Genomic DNA, 17,640 nt, shown 5'->3' with positions numbered 1-17,640 from the left:
GTGTCATCCAAAGTTCTGTATAGAAGATGCCACAATCAATGGAGAACAAAGTGTTTTTCTCAAATAATTTAGAGGCCTGGTCAGGTGATTCTAATAGCAGGGATTGCTGCTGGTTTCAACCTTTGGGGACCTCCATTCCAACTTTTTCTTGGACTGCATCTCCAAATGAATCTTTCAGAATCTTCCTTTGGAAAAGAGATGAATAAATGAACCCCCAGTCCTCCCACTTCATCGTCAGAGAGATGTCAGAGAGTTCTCACATCACAAATGAAAGTTTTCATGAAGGATATCTAGTGGAATGGAAGGAAAAAGGAAGAATAAAGAAAATGACCACTTTAATAATTAGTTGAAGAAGTGGTCAGACTCAGTCTTGCTCTTTGTCGCAAGGCTTTTACTACATGTCTGGAGCCTTGGAATATACTGGCATCAGGCTCATCAGTTTCAGGCATTCCCAGTTAATGCTTACAGAAACCTTGGGAGAAGAGAGCTATTACTCCTATTTTAAAAAGAGGAAACAGTGTTAGAAAAATCAGGCTATTTTTTTTTCAAGTCTGATTACAGAGAGCTAGATTATCTTGCAAATTTATTCACAGAGATAGAGAAATGCAGTCAGACAGACAAATAAAATAAGAAAGGTGAAAACCACCCATCCATGTTAGATACCATCAACTTAGCACTTAAGACATCTGGGACTGCATTCTCTTTCTGATCCTCTGAGGATCCAGGCAGAACATGTCTCAAAATTGTCTACCCAAAGTTCAGAAGTGAGCTGCATTAGTTACTTTTCCTGTTGATGTGATAACATACTGAAAAAAAAACTTATTAAAGAGAGTGTTTATTTTAGATCAGAGATCAAGTTTCCAGTCCAACATAACAGTGAAGCCCAAGGAACACTGTCTTAAGCCTGTTGGTTGCATTGTAGCCAGAGGCAAGAAGAAAGAGAGAGAGAAATGAATGTTTGTACCTATTTTATTTTCTTCTTTTAATACAATCCAAAACCTTATCACAGGGAATAATGCCACCCACAGTAGACATCTCAACTAACCTAATCAAGATCATCCCCTACAAGCATTCCTAGTGACCTATCTGAGATAATTCTAGATCTCAAATGGACAACTGAGGCTAGCCATCACAAGTCCATCACAGAGTCTGTGAGACTATAATGGGTTACCATCTCTACAAAGAACTCCATCTGACGGATTAAAGATACATCTCTTGCAGAGAATGGTTCTCATACCTCAATCTTTTCCACCTTCAGTCAGCCACTATTGAGGCTTCTTTTATTCTTGGAAAATGCTTCAAGACACTGACATTGCTTAACTGATTCAAGCAATGGAAACATCTTTGAAGAGAATCAGATGCAAAACAGGGGCTTTACTGTTGTCAAATGTGAGTATTGGCATTTCTTCTTACCATGAGTCATGGTAATTGTGAGTTGTGAAAACACAAAAAACATGATACTTCAGTGTGCCTCTACTGGTCTAGAGAGGCTTTTCTTCTGCTACAGTTAAACAACAGGATCATCAATGCTCCTGATTCCCATCAGCATGTTATCCCTCTGCATAATATGCTTTCTTTTACCATAATAAAGTAAAGTGTGTCCATAGGTATGTCATGAGATGAAGAGAAGATGACAGGCCAACCCTACTTGGACTTGCATATTTTAGCTATTAGTAACATAATATTTCATCCTTATTACTGGGTCCAAGTATTTCAGATTATTTTCTTAGAGCTGGCTCTTCCACAGAGCTTTTTCTAAAGTATTTAAGTGTTGTAGGTCTTGGGGTTATGTGCATATAGTGAAATGATCATGAATCTAGTAGTCTAAGATAACTTTGTGTGAGAGAGCATTTTAAGATTTATAAGGCATTGCTTCACAGAATCATGGAAGCAGAAAGGTCTAACAATATACCCTTTCCACACTGGAGACTCAAGAGAGCAGTAGTGTAAGTGTAGCCTTGGGTTGAAAAGATTTTTAAAGTTCATGGTTGGTGGTGCTGACAAGAAAGGTGATGCAGACAGAGCCACTAAGCCTAAAGCTTGATATTTATTTCAGTGTGGATAACTGTTGATATGACTTGAAGAATATAAACCAGTGTGAGTGGGTAGTAGATCATGCCTATAATCTCAGCATACAGGAATCTAAGGCATGAGGATTGCTACATGTTGACGACTAACTTGGACTATATAATGATATGTACAAGAACTACAGAATAAGATCTTATGGAAAACAAACAAAAAAAATCAACAAAAGCCCAAACATTCATAAGAACAAAACAGAACAACAACAACAACAACACAACAAGAATAAAAAGCAATATCATTAACATGCCACAATGTGGTGGCTGTTTTCTTCATGGTACTACTGTAAGAAGTCATTTTTAGGTTCGTCTGTTGTTGATTTTGCTATACATTACTGGTAGTAACTAGGTAGTCCTTAATGAGATGAGCCTGGGCTTCTGGGCCCAAGAATGACTTCTACCCTTGCATCATGCTGCTATACGTATTGGACTCTTGCTTAGCACCCTGGTAGTTAAGGAGGTTTGCTGAAATCCACAGCTTAGATCATCCTGTTTAGGTGTTAAAAGCTGTCACTTGAATGACTTTTCATTTACAATAATGTGAAACAAGCATCTGTATGTATACATTTTATACTCAATCAAGTTTTTCTTCCCTTCATTCCTTTGTCTTTAATCTCTGATGATCCTTAGAGATCCTGATCTGCCACACAAGGTGTTAGCCAACAAATCTCTCTGCAATCATACTTTAGAAGTCTTTTTTTCTCCACATGGAGTAAATATCTGAGTACTAAAATCCTACCTACAGAAAAGTATTCTCTCATTAAATTCCCTCTGGGTCACCCAGAAGAGAACTGTAGTCCAGTCTCTTCATCTGAAGAAACACTGGAATCTCTGGAACAAACTAAAGCTTAGTTCTTCATAAGGAAGTTCTCATGAGGACTTATGTGCTTATATATGGAGAGGTGGTGTCAGAGATGGGAGGTGTCAAGCTGTATCCAAAAACAGGCAAACATCATATCAATGACTATACTGAGAAAGTGGGTGGAAAGGATTTGAAATGAGCCATTTAAAATATCTAAGACAGCATTGATGGACAGACCAAAATTTAGCACTAAGAGAGCGAGTATTGTGCGGAGGGAGACAGAAGAAACCTAACTCATTCAAATCCTATTTATAATGTGCCATATAATATGCCAATATGATTGACATTCATAACAGTTTCAAATTTTATTATTTTTAATTTACAGATAGAGAAACCTAGGTACAGAGAGGGAAAATGACCTTTCTAAAGACACACTATGATTTAGTAATGGAGACAAATGCTAATTGTGTGTCAGCTTGATTGTGAGGGCTTTCTGTACTGACTGTAATTGCCAACCTGGATACAGAACTCTTTCCTTTAGTCTACCCTTTCTGGAATGTTCATGATGGCTGAGGAGGACTTCATTCTCAGCATTGGCTACTTTAGTTCAACACCTATAATGAACAAACTCCAGAGGCTGCCTCTTTTTCTGTTGCCCTCACTCAAGTCACTTCTTGTTCCACCAGTAGGTGATCCTCAGTGAAGATTTGTCCTTTAAGAGTACCAAGAGTCTTCCCCATAGATCTTTCAACATTTATCAAAACAACTTATGCAAAATTTAGTTCTCAGAAGGGGATGAAATTTTTGCTACAGAAATTATAATATATAACAATGTAACAAGTGCTGTTCTAAGCATGTAAAATGTATACATTCACTTAATACTTGCATCAATCCTATTAAGTAAGGACCATTTTCTTTATTTTAATTAATTAATTTATTTATTTATTTATTTATTCCCTCTGCATCCAGATTGCATCCCCCCTTCTCTTCCCAGTCCCACTCTTACAAATTCCTTCCCTCATTACTCTTCTTCTCTTCAGAGAAGGCAAAGACCCTGCCCTGCAACATCTAGCCACAGCAGGACTAAGTGCATCCTCTCCCACTGAGCCCTAACCATGCAGTATAGTTAGGGGAAGGGGATCCAATGGCAGACAACAGAGTCAGAGACAGCCCCTGGTTCTAATTGTTAGGGGACCATCATAAAGAATAAGCTACACTTCTGCTACAAATGTATAGGAAGCCTAGGTCCAGCTCCTGAATGTTCTTTGGGTGGTAGTTCAATCTCTGTGGGCCCCCATGAGCCCAGGTTAGTTGACTTTGTAGGTCTTCTTTTGGTGTCTTTAACCCCACCCCCCAGCTAGCTCACTTCTGTCCCCTCCATTGCTACAAAACACCACAAGTGTCAAGGATTGGCTCTCTCAAGTTGGGCCAGCCATTGGTTAGCCATTCCCTCAATCTTTGCTCCATCTTTATTCCTGCACATCTTTTAGGCAGGACACATTTTCAGTTGAAGGTTCTGTGGGTAGGTTGATGTCCCTGTTTCTTCACTAGAAGTATCACATGGCTACGAGAAGTGGCCACTTCACTCTCTATGTCCTCCTCTAATAAGAGTCTCAGTTAGGGCAACCCAATAAACTTCCCTAGTCCCAGATCTCCAGCTTGTCACAGAAATGCCCTCCACAAATTTCTCTTCTCACTCCCAACCCTATCCCACTTCCTCTCCTCACCTGTGATTCCTATACACATTCCCCTCTTTGCCCCCTCTCCCACCCAATTCCCTCCCTCCACCTACCTCCAATGACTATTTTATTTCAGTAAGGACCATTTCCATGCCTGTTTTTTACTTGAAAAGAAAGCATATAATAGGAAGTATTTTGTCTGAAGTCATGTACCTAGAGACTAAGCTGCAGATCTGGTGCCTCCTCTGTGACCCTGATACAACTACTTCTTGCAGATTGTGGTTTTAGAGATAAGTCTCAGCATGGCAGATTGAAGGCACAAAGATAGAGAAAATTACAAAAGTCGAGTAGCAACCTGGACAGAGGTCGAGGAAACTATCATTGGAAATATCTAGAATCTTAAGAGGACTGTTTAAACTTTTGACTCTATAGGACATGATGTTGCCAACTTCATTGATGTGTGATCCCTTTAAGCCCTACTTCATACCTTAATTCAAATATCAGCAGTGTTTTTATCTCTTTGTCTGAGCAGGTTTCCAAGAAGAATTTAATTCCACTGCACATATTCAATGTGGCTTGATAAATGAACTCTTGAGTGATACTTCCTTCTCTTCCCTCCTGTTTCACCCTGGATTTCCACTGTTTCCCAGATACAATACTTATATCTTCATCTCTGGGTCCTCTTCTGGGTAGTCTAAACTAAAACAGAGGTGGAATGGTGAATGTTCAAGAAGAAAGTGTAAAAGGTGCTTTGCAGGACTGAGGGAATAGTGTCTGGTTTGAATGATGGTTTCTGAAGCTTAGAACTCTAGTGCAGGAGAACAAGTAGGTAGAAAAGGATGCAAACATGAAGAACCTGCTGAATCTTAGATACCTTTGGGACATCTCCAAGTCCTTCACAGGTACCAGTTTCCACGATCCTAGGAGAGAGACAGGGGTTGGAGAATGCTTGCTTTAGTATCCTTTTGGAAGTTCATGGCTCATTTCTAGATGTGTGACTGGCCCTGGACCATATTTTCATCATATCTGATCTTTTTTCTTCATATTCTACTGACAAGGAAGAGAAGAACATGGGGGTGTTTATATGGGTGGGAGGTGAGAAAGTGCTCCTTAGAAGAATAAGAAAGAAAACAGGCTCACATTGAGTGAGAATTTATTGAAGTTCTGTCAACCACTGCAAGCAAATCGTTGATACATTTCAAAAAAAATGTCTGGAAGATTTTCCCTGCCCTGTAGGGAGTGTTTTTTAATAAGTGATGGGTCAGGACTGTTGGGTTAATATTTTTCTGCCTGTGCTACAGATACACTAAGAGTTGTTAGAGAGATCCATTTGGATTTTATAATAGCCAACATAAAGAGGCCAGCATGCCTTGTTTGCATTCTCTACTCTCAGGGCAGAATGTGTTCTTCAGGGGGGGGGATCAAGTCTAATCTCCTACCTAGTAGATGTTGACCTCCATCTGTTATTTCCCTAGCTGAAGGCTATCCTGCTTGAGCTTGGATTTTGCCAGTGATGGGGTGCTTATTGTTAGACAGTTATTTTACTGAGCTGAGATATGCCCTCCATTGTGTCTAATTATGTCATCCAACCCTGTGGGCACCACCCTGCCTCATCTCCACAGGCATAGGACAGTTCTATTAAAGAACTGGAGATAGTGATGTGTACTGCTTACTTAGCCTCCTCTTGTTCAGCTTGAATTTGCTCTGGATTCCCCACCACCACCACCACTATCACTAAATCTTGGGATTGATCAAACCAAAATCAATAGATCAGTCCTAATAAAATGGGCCATGCAGACTGCTCCTGTCTTCTTACACATACAGACACCATTTGGATTGTAGCCATCCCAACCCGCATATCTGACAGCCTTGACAATGAGCTTTAGGGTTTTTCTTCATGGCAATTTTGTCCAAATTGTTCCATTCATTAGAAACATATAGCCACATGTTAAATACAGAGATAATTATAGGAAGATAGAAGTTAAAGAAAAAATATTGTATTAATACATTTTCTCTCACTGTCTCTTAAGATAACTGTGCAGGTTTATATTTGTCAACTTGTCTGAAATCTAGACATATTTGGGAAGAGGGAATCTTAATTGAAGTGATGCTACTACCCCCTATAAGATTGGCCTGTCAGTGAGTCTGTGGGGGTATTTTCTTAATTTGGGTCTCATATGCTACAGTGGAGCAGCATGGGTACAAAAGGTCATTGGAAACATCAGCTACACCAGTGTGTCTTCTACCTTTGAACCACAGGTATTTGGAGTCTTACACTTCTTTGTTGAGGAGAGTTGTTTTGCCTATTGTGAAATATTTACAAGTGTCTCTGAAGTGTATTCATTAGACACCATTACAATGCTTCTATCTTTGAGGGATTCTATTGCTATGAAGAGACACCAGTACTGTGGCAATTCTTATAAACAAAAAGATTTAGTTGCAAATCGCTTATATTTTCATAGGTTTAGTCCATTATCATCATGTCATGAAACATAGCAACATGCAGTCAGGCACAGTGCTGGAGAAGCAGCAGAGACTTCATCATCCATATCGAAAGGAAGGAGGAAGAGCGAGGAAGACATGGAACTAGTTTGAGCATTTGGAACCCAAAAGACGATCTCCCAGTGATACACTTTGTGCAATAAGGCCATACTTCTTAATTCTACTCCCTAAGCACTCAAATAGATGAGCCAATGTGGGCCAAGCTTCTCTATCAGTAATTATAATAGTAAATAACTCCAGATCTTCTAGGGTTTAAGAGAGCCCTTAGCTGAAGTCTCAGACTTGAGTCCAGTCCCAATTCTGCCTATGGCTAGTTGTGCGCCTCTCTGTAGGTTTCTTTACCCATTAAACGAGAATGTGTAGGTGTGTGTGTGTGTGTGTGTGTGTGTGTGTGTGTGTGTGTGTGTGTGTGTGTGACAATCAAGTCAGATAACCTGTATCTAGTACTTGACAACACAGTGCTAAGCATATGTCAAAAGTTCAGGAAACAAGTTTCAGTAGTTAGTGCCATTGTAGTCCTCTTCTGTATCCTCATTGCGGTCACTCAAACAGAACTATCAGGTAATGATGATGGGCAAAATCCTTTTATTGTTTCTGCCAGCCCCTCCCCCAAGATCTCCATCCTACAAAACAGCCCCCTCCCTCTCAATCCAGGGGAAAATATATGTGTACCCTTCTTCTGAAGACTCATTTTCTTGTGGGAATGAGCACAAATGGGCTTTTGTCCTTCGGGAACCAGTGGCCTTTTCCAGGGGATGCTTTAATCTTTTGAAGACAGATGACTGTGAGCTGCAGTAATCCTGTAGTGCTACTGGGAAAGAAGAGGGAAGGGACAGAATTTCAATAGGGCCTTGGAGACTTTGTGACTCTGTGATGCATTCCTGAACATAACATTGGGCTAGCAGGAGGAAATTTAAGTGGAGGACAAGGTGAAGGTTATACCCTTCTCTGGATCATTTGCTCCTTTGCATCCTCTCTTTACACCCTGTCCCTGCTTTGTGTCTTGGAAACCTATTATTAAGGAGTGTAGCAAGCTCTTCTTTGCCCATCGATTTCATCAATGGAAGAGGAGGCTAGAGAAGGAAGTGGGGAGGGAGGAGACAAAGACCCCTGCTCAGTTCACTATCCCCTTCCCTTTCCCAGTTCTTCCCAGACAGACTCCTGCAGACACTGTCTGCTTTTGCAACTGATTCCTTCCGTCTTTGTCTTACACTTAGGAGAAACTCATGCACAGTCTCATGTTAGTTTAACTTACCCTTCCCTTGCCTTTGTGAATTAGATTCTTTAATGCACTCATCTTAGTGACCATGTTTGAACATGATTCTGCATTCCTGCAGGGTATCTTTGATAGTTCAACTCCTCAAAGAGCCAAGGGGAAAGATTAAAACCAGGTTTTAATTAGCAGTTCTTTTAGCCTCTGGCTTCTCATGGACTATATGTTGTTCTTCCCTGATTCTTCACTCCACATCTGATGTGGAGGTGTGGTGAGTCATTGATGAACTAGAGTATTATGGGGCAGGAAACATTGCGGTTGCACAAGCGATTTGGATGGGGACAGAGACCAGATGACAACTTTTGGTGCCTTTCTTTTGTTAAGACAAGGTCTCTCACAGGTTTGTAGCTTTGCCAGCAGGCTTGGCTAGTTGGCCACGGAGTTCCTGGAATTAATCCATCTTCACATTTCATCCTAGTACTGCTGGGATTGAAAGTGCTGGCTTTTGATTTTCTTCAACCTGGTGGGCTCTAAGGATAAAAATTCCATTTCTTGGGCTTGTGAAGCAAACACTTTAGCACCTGAAGCATCCTTCCAGTCTCCTTTGGTTTTTGGTGATAGGGGTTGGGTTTGTAACCCAGGGTGGCCCCTAATTCATCATTACCAGTGAATTTTGGGATTGCCTGGGATTGATGATCCTTCATTTCCTAGGTGCTGGGGTTACAACTGTGTACTCTGGAACCTGACAATTAATAGGTTAATTATGATTTTAAAAGGTCAGAGGAGTCAAAGCAGAGAGGTTTCTTTCAAAATTTGCCAATGGTTACTGCTATTGGGAGTCTCCTAGAAATATTTTTCTAAGCGACAATGACATTGATAGAGCTGTGATCTATTCATGCAATCTAGGTCACAGGGTCTTGGCCTGTAGGCACTCCATAAGAGAAGCAGAGCAATCCCAACTCTGAAGCTGCAACCCAGCAACAGATGTCACCCCTTAGCATTTACTGTGGCTTAGCTCATTGCTGTTCTTGGAATGTGGCTCTAGCCCTTTGCACAGGTGTCAAAATGGAAGCTCAGTGTTTGAGCTGATTCATCCAAAGACACCCAGCAAGTACCCCATAGCTGAAATGAACTCATCCAATTTGTTTGAAGTCAAATTGTGTCACAGGTCTTTAGACCATTGTGTACTTCCAAAGTGGAATGAAGGATTTTGGTCATTCTTTTTCTCAGCTTCCTGACACAAGATGAGCAATTTGTAGTCAAAACTTTCAATTTGTTCTCTGTGGCAAGTATGACAACATGACTTTTTAGGGATCAATTTTGGTTTAGCACTCCTCACTAAGTCTTAGAATCACACTAGAGCTGAAAAGAATGTAGAGAAGAAACAACTCATTGTAAATTTAAGAGTTGATTTTTGTTTTTCTTTAGAGGGAGGAAGACAAAGTCTAGCCACAAGTAAAGAGCTCTACTGTTCTCTCTAGCCTTTACTGGTAGTCAAGTCAAGGTGCAATTTTTTTCTGGCCAGCAGACAGTGATGCTCTGGGCAAAACAGGAAATCTTGGAAAGCACACATCTAGGTATTCTCCTAATGACTAGCTGTCTCTGTGTAGTTTGTGGGAAGTGTGGAAAATGCATTTTTTCTCACTATAAATGAATCATCTTAGGACCTGATTCCAAAAAGATTGTAAAAACTAAGGCAAAGGCTTTTTATGTTATGTTGGGTGGTACACAATGGAGTGAGAGATGTTGATGCCTTGTGAAGCTGTTGTTTCAGTCCAGGCTTGAGCTTGTGGTCGCCATGGCTGGACAATTATGGTGACACTAGAGTGGAAAAAAACAACAACCTGATGGTAGGTTTGTAAGTCAGATAATGGCAGATGAAAGCAGAAGGTGAGAAGGCCTTCTACAGTCATGATAATATGTTGGGGCTCAAGTGTCTGACAGAAGACACCATTTATGCAAAACACAAAGTCTTCACCTCAAAGAGAATATGAGATTAATTATTCTTGATCTAAATATGAGTAACCATGGAATTGGAGGCATGTAAACAGTATATACTCAAACCTGTGCTCCAAAGTCATAAACAATTTTGTAGAGTGTTCATAACAGAAAGTCATAAATTAGGGCACTTAAAAAATGCATTTAAGAGGCGTTTGGGTAATCAGGTTATAGCAACACAGAGAAATTTCTACTCTAAGTCCTAGATATTACCTCATGACATTCTCAGCCTTTGAGTTAGTGGAAGCTAGAAGTCAGCTTGCACATTCCAAAAATACTGATTTAACAGTCACACTGTCTGTTAGATCAAATGTAAGAATGAATAACAAAGGACTATTTAGAAATCTGAAATAGCCCAAGATAATTTGGATCTAGATTTCAATGCTCCAACTCTCTATAATCAATGTAATTCTAACCAGTCAACCTCCTTGAATGTTTCATGAAAGTATGGCTCCCCACCCCTGAAAAACTTCAGTTTACAATACAACCATTTGTATTAGTATTTTCACCTACTTTTAGAATCCTGGAACACTGCCCCCGTGGGTGGTAGAGTGGTATTCCCTGTTATCTGCTCTTGATGCCCCTGGAAGAAACCGCTCTTATTTCAAAGGATTAAAAGGGTGGTTCATTCTAGAAATAGGAATAATAATAGGACCAAGTCTTCTCGATGGAATTCTTAGCTTTCTGGATAGTAGAAAGTAGGGATCTCTTTGTATATTCCAAAGAATTTATCTAATGACCACAAAGATGTTAGGTCACATATTTCAGAATAGGACAATAAATGGCTATTAAAGGCATTAAATATGGCCAAGATAATTTGACTCTGGGCTTGGAAACAGTCCTAACTATTCACAACACTGAAAGTCTAACCAATCAATGGGCCTTTGCATTCACAACTTCTTTTTTGGAGTTCCCATTCACAGTGGATGATGGATGTTGTTACCTGTCTAGATTATTTTCTGCTTCCATGCATGACTGATACAGTCTCCTCCCCTATCACTGCTATACCCCATCACAGTGACACCTACTTCTCTAACATGTTAGGCTCCCTTAGTGTTTTTGTGAAGCTCCCCACTCTGCGATGTATCTGATTGTCAGCCATTTATGTGACTGCCATGCTGGGTTAAACAGCATGACTTTCTTTCCTCCTCCCCTTCTCTCTCCCTTTCCTAGCAGCTAGTCTTCTCTGGATGCTTTGCTTTTAAACTTGAATAAAATTGTCCTTGAGCTTCTGTTTGAGTCTATAGTTTAATTATTTTATTAATGAGAATAAGAATCCAAGAAGAACCCCAATTCCACCTGTAACAGTGCTTCCTGTTTATTTTGTTTCTTCAAGCAATCTGCCAAAAATATGTACAGTGTCTTAAGCTATATATCTGTGCTATGCATCCACAGCCTGAGTGATTAAAGAGTGTGGATCAATGAGAATAGTGACCCAAAGAGACTCACAGTGTCTGCTAGGTGGAAAAAGACCCTTGGTGCAGAGAGAGGCTCTGGGCCATCCAGAAAAGTGCCTGCAATTTTGGGATTATCCAGCCTCTTCTTCAGGTTAATCACAGTTCTCTTCAAATGCAAATGTGTCTAAGATGGGCACTGCACATTCATCTCCACCTACACATCAACTGTTTTATTATCCCTAATGCAGGGAAATCAGACAAGTTAGATACCTGGCTTTCAGGAGAAAGCTGGAAAGATTTATACAGTCTGACCTTGGAAAGTTTCTCCTCTCCCTTGACTTCACCTTTCCTCTCATAAGCAGAGGTTCTGGGGCACTCTCTGACAGCATTTTTTTAAAGATTAAACTAGATGAGAATGAAGCATCCAAGATAGTACTTGGCCGATGCCAAGTGCTCAGAGTATCCTATCCTTTTTTAAAGCATAATCAAAGTCTCAGGCTCCATCCTGTGAACCAGGCTCCCTCTTATTCTTGCATGGTTATTAAATGGGTCTTGGCTGAGACATTGCCTGTAACAAGATCTCGTTGTAGAGGCTGCCAGATGTCAGGCCCTCTATAATAAAACTTTTTTCCCCATTGGGGTTAGACAGTTTGATTCTGGCCATCCCTCTGTGATTAAGGTCCACAATCAACCCAGCTGCTTGATAGAATAGAGCTGGCTGATTAGCAGGGTGCCCTTTGCCTTCAGGTTAATGGATGATCTCACACTGTGGCTGCAGAGTAATTACCAGTTAAAAGGTTGGAGGCCAGGGCTCTCTGGTCTTGGGGAGGTCTGGCCCCATTTAAATGAAAACCCAGAAAATAATATTATTATCCAGGGCGTCATCAGGTAGCTACTGTGCGGACTCGGGGCCTTGACTGTAATCCAAACCCCAGGCTTAGGCTCTGTGTGTGTGTGTGTGTGTGTGTGTGTGTGTGTGTGTGTGTATGTGTGTGTGTGTGTATGTGTGTGTGTGTGTGTGTGTGTGTGTGTACAGAAAGGCAGCTTAGGACTATAGCAAGAACTGTCTGGGGGTTGTGCAGGCTTGGGAGAATTCCAGCTGGGTTATTGCTTGTCCGCGTGATCTTTGGCAAGGCGCTTAACCTCTCTGTCACTCAATGTCCTCATCTATAAAGAAGGGTTTAAAGGGGCTGCCTCTGGGGTCAGTGTGAAGCTTAATCAGGTGTGTCCAGCCTCTGGCGACCATGAACTGCTTCTTGCCTTTCCCTTTCTATGCTGTGCGTCTATGGCTGGCTAGTTAGCGATTCTCTTCCTCAATCTTCGTTGGGACCAATTCTGAAGAGTGACTTTATGAATCATTACTGAGTAGCTATCATGTGGCAGGGGTGATGCCACAATGAGGATAAGATACTGTCTCCAAATTTAAGGAGCTTGTGGTCGTGTGTGGGTGTCAGGCTAAGAATTTGACTCTCAGAACAACACGTTCTAGCATCTTTTCTTTTGCTGTGATAAAAATGTCTGTTTTGTATATAAATCAAAGTCACCATCCACTACTGTATTATTGTGAAGAAACCGAGGCAGGAACTTAGAACAACAGAACAAGAGGAAGGAGGGAGAAAGAAAAGAAGGGATGAATGTGAATGAATCCTTGCTTTTTGTTTCTTTCTCCTTTCTAAAACTGTTTAGTGACCACTGTGTGAGGAATGGTACCACCAATAGTGGGCCAGATCATCTTACATCGTAACAATCCTGACAGACATGCTCACAGGACAACCTGAGCTAGGTAATCCCTCTACAGCTCTCTTCCCAGGCGTTCTAAATTGTGTCAAGGTGGCAGTTAAAACGAACTAGCATAAATGTTGTGAAAGAGAAATGGAGCTTTGGAACCCTGAGATAGAGCCCTCAGTTAGACCTCAGGTCAGCCATGATTCCTGGAGGTGAGCACAGAAGGAAGTACTTTAACAAGCTTAAGAACCATCACAGATGTCAAATATAGAGGGCCAGCAGCATGTTTGTGGAAGGAAATAAAGAGTAATAGACACACCAATGGCAGGTGTGGATGAGTGGGCAGAGCCCATAAATGAAAGAAGGGCAAAGCAAGCAAATAGGGAATGAAAGAATAAAAGGGGCTCAGGAAGTGAGGCTGAACATCCATTCAGAAGAATGAATGGGGGAGAGCTGCATGAATGGAGGAGAGACTTATGGATGGATGAAAGCATGGGTACTGAGCTAATGGCTCAATGGAGGAATGACAGAGAGAGGGCATATGTTCAGGGCTCTGCTCCTGCATCATAGTTTCAAGAAAGGGCTGCCTTTTCATCTTACTGAAAATTGTCATTCCCCAACTCCCACTCCATGCTGTCAGTCACCCTTTTCCTCCTCAGCTGGCTTCACTTCCCACAGTCATCAGCACCCTCTAGAGATATTTACTCTGCTGACTTATTCTATAAGCTACGTTCTGTCTGAGATTTCCTCTTTCTCACCAGGGTAGGGACCTTTGTCAATTCTGTTTATTGATGTTTCTTCTAGTACAGTGCTCTGCACACAACAGATACTCAAAAAAAAAAATGCTTGGGAAATGAACGAGTTGTGCCAACAGTAAGTGAAGAAGTCATGGGATATTTCCAGAGCCTGAGTATGTGGGCTGGATCCCCAACCTCCTTGGCCTTATTTCTGTGGATGAGCGCATCTTTTCTTTCCTACAGACATTTCTTTCAGAACTCAATAGCCTGGGCACATGGATCATCAGAGAAGCTGCCTTGTGTTCTCTAGGTACTGCCCTGGGGCTGGGCTTACAGTGAGTGTTGGTGGCCCAGGAAGGAAGGAAGAGAAGGAAGGGAGGGAGGTGAGGTGGCAGAAAGCAAAGTCTGGCTGAGAAAGCTATTCTGTCTCCTTCAGCAATCTCAGCAGTGGCCACTTGTCAGAAGAAGCAGCAGGAAAAAAAATGACAAGAAACCGCAGGCCCAATTTATCACCTTCAAATGGTGTTGAACAGGCTACTGTAGCTACTTGGTTTGAAGAACTTTCCCTTGTCTCCTCCCACCCCCCATCATACAGAAAACAAACAGCACTAAATACCTCTCCACCTATACAGCTGGGTGATGGCAAAGCTACTGCCAATTAAAGAGCTCCCTGCTGTGGGGGCTGTTCCAAGGTAGCGCTGAGAGGAGCAGAGGAGTGAATTAAGTCATTAAAACGGGAGAACAAAGTGAACTAGATATGTTTAAAAGGGATTAAGGGCAAAAAGGGAAATCTGCCTTGGGATATTTGTTTACACAGTTGAACTAGAGCCTTAAGTCAATTCTTCTCTGGACCAGATACAGAGATACAGAGATGGGGTTGGTGTGTGTGTGTGTGTGTGTGTGTGTGTGTTTTGCTCGTCCACCTACCCAGAATGCTTTGAGAGGAAACAATGTGTATTCATACCTCCTGTGTCAGGAATTCCTGGACAAAATGGTTCCCAAACCTAAAGGGTCTGTTTAATTTTGCTTCCTATTGTAGTGGTGTTATTTGTTGACAAAACTAAAGGGTTTGTTAGATTTACAGCTCTGAATTACAGTCCTTTGTTGCAGCAAAATTAAGGTGGCAGGAATGTGTAGCAGCTATCCCACTACATCCACATGCAAGATCAGAGAGTCAGGGACTAACACGAGGAGGCCACTGGAGCTCAGCTTGCTCTCTCTTTTTATTCTTTCCAGGGTCCAGTCCATGAAGTGATGCTGCCCACATTCAGGGTGTATCTCTCCACATCAATTAACTTAATTAAGAAATTCCCTTACAAGCTGGCCCACATGTTAATTCTTCACTAAGACTCCCTTCCCCTGTCATTCTATGTTGTGTCAAACTGATAGTGGAAACTAACCATCAAAAGCTCCAACACCTTGATCCAATTCAGTGCCCCAATCTGTTCTCATGTAGCTTCTGTAAAAGTCCTGACTCCTGCTTGAATGCTGTCCATAGGAGGCAGCACTTTCTCCCCCAGGCAGCATAACCTCTACCTTAGTAAAACCTCAGGTCTCAGAGAATCCTTCCTTAGGACAATGTAGATAGATACTTTGATTTTACTTAGCACCCCTGCAGGGACTTTCCTGTTACTTCCCCTCCCTTTCTGCTCTCCACTGTATGGATGTCTTCATGTCTTCCCAGAGGGCCCTTTGCTCATTCGTTTCCTCTGTCTGGTGAGAGCAATGTCTATCAGAAACTGTTATAGAAGATGAACATGAAAGCATCTTCCGGTCCCTGATGAAAGCCTTACAAATGACAACTAATTTTATTGCCTATCTTTGCTGACTGTCAAACTAACTCTCTTCTAGGAAGCCTGTTATTAGTAAAAAGTTTTTTTATGGTTTACCTGAGCACTTAGCTCAAATCTCAAGTGTTTTAGAGTCACTAAGATGTACTGATCTCTGGAGAGAAAGTGTCACTTTAGCTTGGCTTCGTAAAAGAAAAATGTTATCATCTAATTTCCTGTCAACACCATCACTACTAATACCTCCATCATCATCATCATTAGCATCACCATCGTCCACCCATGACCACCAAATTGCTTTACCACCTTCATCACCATCATTATCACCAAACCATTATCATCACCAAGACGTCACATAACCATCACTATTTCTTCCATCTTTATCATAACCAACCCATTCCCTAACCATTATTGGTGACATCATTCTAATCTTCATCATCATGGAAACTGAAGGGTTCTTTGGAATGTCAGTTGTGCTGGATGGTGTTCTGCTGGAGCAAATATGTGAAGGAGTGCTTTCCTGAAGTGGACACAGGTGAAAGAAGAAGGCAGACTTGTGAAGGAGGGCTTGGCTGAAGCAGACACAGGAGAGAGGATATTCTGCTAAAGCAAGCACATGAAAAGACACATGATGAAGGATTCTTTCCTAATGACATGGATCTATTGGTCTGCTTTACACTGCATAGCTACTCTCCATTTGTTGGGACTCCATTGAGAGAAACACACCAAAAAATTTCTGAGGGTGTGCTGCAGTTTCTTGACTTCCTAAATCTCAGGCTGATTGGATACATGTGCTGAGACAAGACCATTGGAGGACCTATGATGTTTGGAGGGTATAAATAGGACCCAGCAGACAGTGACAGGGGCTGAGCTAGGCTTGCTTATAGAGCTAGCTACATAACAATTGTGGTTCTCCTGTCTTTGCTGATCTTTGTTTCACTGAAATAGGCACAGCCAAGAACTTCTCCAAGCATTGCTCCTGGTCCCTCCTGCTGCCTAGAGCCCAGGCTGAAGCCTGGCTGTCTCTGCTAGGTAGTACCACCGCTGCTACCTCCTGTTCGTTTTCCAGACTGTACTGAACTGGACTGCTGAGATATCCATGAAGTGTTTGAGTGTTGATCGAGCTGCTGCTGCTAACCTGTAAACTGAACTGCCAATTTCCAGACAACACAGATGGGAGTTGTTCCAAAAAAACTTTCTAAACTTTCTAAACTTTCCTGTATCCTTTCTTTTCCACTACCTCTGGTGGGTGGTGGACTAGAAGGGAGGTTAAAGTGTTTTAGAACCATCATTAAAAGTAGATTTTGAAAAAAGTTGAAGTTACAATCATTATCATCACTACCACCTCCATCATCATCACCATCATCATCATCCTTGTTAAACTATACTAAAACTATGCATCTATTTTGTGTCAGTTACTATAAATGTCTTTTTCTCTGTTTTCTCTATTATTCTACATATACTTTCCAGTTGAGGATAATAAGGCTTAGTGAAGCTTACAAGCAATAAATACTTCTGTCAGTATTGAAGCTTGCACTTTTTTGACTTAACAGCCTTAGTGCTTTTGATAAAATCCCATGTCGGGCATCTTTAGTGATCTTCTTCTATGAGATTTAAGGAGATGCCTCAATTATAGTTCTAATTGTGTGGACAGCTGTAACAAAGCTATTTTAATTTTGGGCTGGTTGCTATAGCACTTAATGACATCTCTTACTTCTA

This window comes from Mus caroli, chromosome 4 (genome assembly GCF_900094665.2).
Source record: "Mus caroli chromosome 4, CAROLI_EIJ_v1.1, whole genome shotgun sequence".
NCBI lineage: Eukaryota > Metazoa > Chordata > Mammalia > Rodentia > Muridae > Mus > Mus caroli.
This window is presented reverse-complemented; position numbering follows the sequence as displayed.